The 4,018-nt window shown below is 14.6% G+C and overlaps 1 non-coding gene across 1 annotated transcript; it reads left to right on the top strand.

Annotated features, from left to right (window-relative positions):
• Positions 1–516: 516 nt before the first annotated feature.
• On the top strand, positions 517–588 carry trnav-uac. Its single transcript has one exon. It is a non-coding gene; the product is annotated as a tRNA-Val (tRNA).
• Positions 589–4,018: the final 3,430 nt, after the last annotated feature.

Below are 4,018 nucleotides of genomic sequence, written 5' to 3'. Positions count from 1 at the left end.
TAATTAATATAAGTATTATAAAATATTGTTACTTGTTCTTCATTCATATTTGTTCTCACTATATCAAATATTTTATTTATTTTCATTTTATTTTTATCAAATAATAAATTTAAAATGAGAACAAAGAATTAGTTATTTAGAATAACAAAGGTAGAATAGCCAGTAGTATATAAAGTAGATTGTACAAAACCTATATAGGATGGAATATTTAATTTAGATGATTTTCTTAATTTTATGGAAGAAAAAATAAAGATAAATTGAAGAAGAGATAAAGGAAAAACATTGAAAACTATTAATAAAGAAGGAGATATATTAATATTGAATTTCATGTATAAATATAGAAAACCAATGATAAAATAGTTTACAAGAAAATATTTACATTCAAGAGGATTAAGAGATTATATAAGAATAATATCAAGTGATAAAGTTTCATATGAACTTAAGTATTATAGTATAGAAGAAGAAAAATAATTAATTAAGTATTACTTAGATTTTAAAATTAATAATAAATATTTAGTTCTGATAGATCAGTGGTAGATTGTCTCCTTTACACGGAGAAGGTCCTGGGTTCAATCCCCAGTTAGAACAAAATAAATTTTAATTTAATTATTTTATATACATTCAAGTATTATATTTTATTTTATAATTAGTATATTGTTTTTTAATATTTTCTAATATTAGCATATATTCAAACTATTTTACTTTTTTAGTTTCATCAAATTTCTATTTCATTTCTAATATAAGTTCTTTTATTACTTTTAAATTTTCAATAATATTTATAAAATTATAATTTTTTAGTATTAATAACATTTCATCGTATAAATTACAAATAATTTTAAAATCAAAATTACTCAAATTTAAAATATTATAATATTGAATTATTTTAATAATTTTATAAAACTAATTATTATTATTCTATTTAAAATATTTAAAAATAATATTTAAAAATTTTCTTTCTAGTTCATTATATTGAAATACAGATTTATTAAAATTTAAAAAATTATTATTAGTAGTATAATTTAGAATAAGCATATTATATTGATGAATATCATTTTGGATAATATTTAAATTATGATTTAAAATATTTATTAATATATTATCTATAATATAATTTTGATAATTATTTTCAATATTTTCTTTTGATTTATGAATATTTATTTTTTCGAATTCTTGATCTATATAATTTAATTTATTATAGAGATCATTTATATTTATTATATTATTATATATTTCTTTTTCATATATATTAATAAAATAGTCTGAAATTTCTTCAAATTTTTTTTCTAATAATTTATAAAAAGTATTAATTTCTTTCTTAATATCAACATTTAATTTAATAATATTTATTATATTATTTTCATTATTATTAATTTGATTTAAAATTATTTCTATAATAAAATAAAAACATAAAAACATAATTTTTTATATATCACCGATCATTATTCAAGTAATTATATGATATTTATATATGTTATTTTTTATGAATGAAATTTTTAAAAAATATTATGAAATACCGAAGATAACTAGAATATATTTAACAGTTATAATTATAACAACTATATTAATAAAAATGAAATTAATAAGATTATATTTATTAACATTTAATAAAAAATTAATATTAAAATATTAGATATGAAGATTATTTACTTCTTTTATAATATTAAATAGAGATTTAAATCTTAATTTTTTATTAACAATATTAAATTTTTATATTAATAGTAAAAATTTAGAAAAAAATATATTAAAAAATAAAAAATCTGAATATATTTTTTTAATATTAATATGTTGAATAATATGTATTTTTATTGCATTTTGATATAATTTATATTTTTTAACAGATATATTAATGGATACAATATCTTTTATTAGTATACAGTAGAATCCTGAATCATATTCTTTATTATTTGGTATAATTAAAATAAAATCATATTGAAGTTTTTTAATAAATATTTTATATAAAATATTAATAAATAATAAAATAAAAGAAAATATAATATTTTTTATAATTTCTTATTTATATATTATTTTAAAATTAAATTTAAATATAATAAAGACGCCTTATATATTACAAAAAATATTTAAAGAAACAAAAGAATTATAGTTGACAAATAGTAATGTTTTATATAGAGATATAACTAGAATATTTTAATTTAATTATTTATTTAAAATATTTATGATTTATTAAATTTTTTATATTAATTCTTTTATTTGGATTTTTTTCTAATATTTTTTCTAATAATTCTTTTAAATCATTTGAAATATTTTTTCAATCTATATCTTCATTTGTTTTATATAAAATATTTGTTTTTATTTCTTCATAAGTTTCACCTTTAAATGGACTTACACCTTTTATCATTTCATATGTTAATATTCCAATCTATCATATATCTATTCTATCTAAAAATTCTTTTGTCATTTTATTTTGTATAACTTCAGGACTTAAATATTCATGACTACCGCAAGAAGTAAAATAATAATAATCTTTATTTAATGTGTCTGTAATATGAGTAGAACATGAAAAATCTATTAATTTTATAGTTTTATTATTGAATAAAATATTTTCTGGTTTAATATCTCTATGTATTACACCATTATCATGTAAATATTTTATAGAATCTAATAGCTATTTTAAATATATTTTTCATTGTTCTTCATAAAAACAATTATTTTTTAAAATATGTTGATATAAATTATCATAAGGTAAATATTCTAAAACTAAATATATGCAATCTTTATTATGAAAGTATCCATATAATTTTAAAATATTTTCATGATTTATATGAGACTATATTTCTATTTCTTTCTATAAATTATTATAAATATTTTCTTCTAATACAGTTTTTTTATTATATATTTTTAATACAATATTATATAATGAGTATTTTTCTTTTGCTTTATATATTAATGAATATTTATTTTTATTTATTAAAGTATAATAAGAAAAATCTTCTTCTACTCATTCTGGATTATTCTATAATGAAATTGATAAATCTATTGCTTTCTTTTTTATTTCTTCTACAGATAAAATACTATTTGAATGATCCATAATTTTTTATTAAATTTTAATTTAGAAAACACAAAAGAAAAATTTATTTATTTATTTATTTAAATAATGGGATATGGGTTTTATATCAAAATTATTTTCTTCAATTTTATAAATATTTTCTATTTCTATATTAGTCATTCATTCTTTACAATAAGATTTTTTAAATTTTTCTTTTGTTTCTTCTATTTCATCACTTTTTACTCTTATTAAAATAGTTTTATTAATTTTATTATTTATAACAACTTTTTCATCTTTTTCTTTTTTCTCTTTAACTTTATTTAATTCTTTATCTTTTTTATAAAATTCATCTCCTCATCCGTATAATGTATTATCAACTTCTTCTTCTTTCTAATTAATTTTTTTTCTCATTTCTTTATTATAATCAAAAATATTTTCTTCAATTTCTTCTTCTATTTTTTCTAAATCTTCTAATAAGTTAGATTTTATTGTAGGAATTATATTCTATTCTTCCTATATAATCTATTTATTAGTTTCTATTATATCTTTTCTTAAATTATCTTGTTTCTTCCTATATAATCTATTTATTAGTTTCTATTATATCTTTTCTTAAATTATCTTGTCTTTTATCATTTATATTCTATAATATTTTTTGTTTTAGTTTAAAATTTTTATTTATTTTTTGATATTTTTTTCTTTTTATTAAATTTTCCTAAGTCATTCTTTCTTCTATCTATTTATCATTATTTATTTCATTTATATCTTCATCAAATATTTCTTTTTTATTTTTTATTTTCTATCCTTTTATTCATGTTTCTTTATTATTTACTATAACATCTCATTTTTCATTCATTTCATTTACTGTTTTATCATATAATTTATTTTTTTCTATTTTTTCTTTAACTTTTTTTGGCATTATTTTTTTCTATTCTTTTTTTAATTCTTCATTTTTAAATATTTCTATTAATTTTTTCTTATTTTTATCTTTACTTGTCTTTAATAAATCATATAATG

This window comes from Alosa alosa, unplaced genomic scaffold (assembly GCF_017589495.1).
Source record: "Alosa alosa isolate M-15738 ecotype Scorff River unplaced genomic scaffold, AALO_Geno_1.1 AALO_1.0_unplaced_5, whole genome shotgun sequence".
In the NCBI taxonomy this organism is placed as follows: Eukaryota; Metazoa; Chordata; class Actinopteri; order Clupeiformes; family Clupeidae; genus Alosa; species Alosa alosa.
The sequence above is the reverse complement of the archived record's forward strand: the minus strand, read 5'-3'. Positions and strand labels throughout refer to the sequence as shown.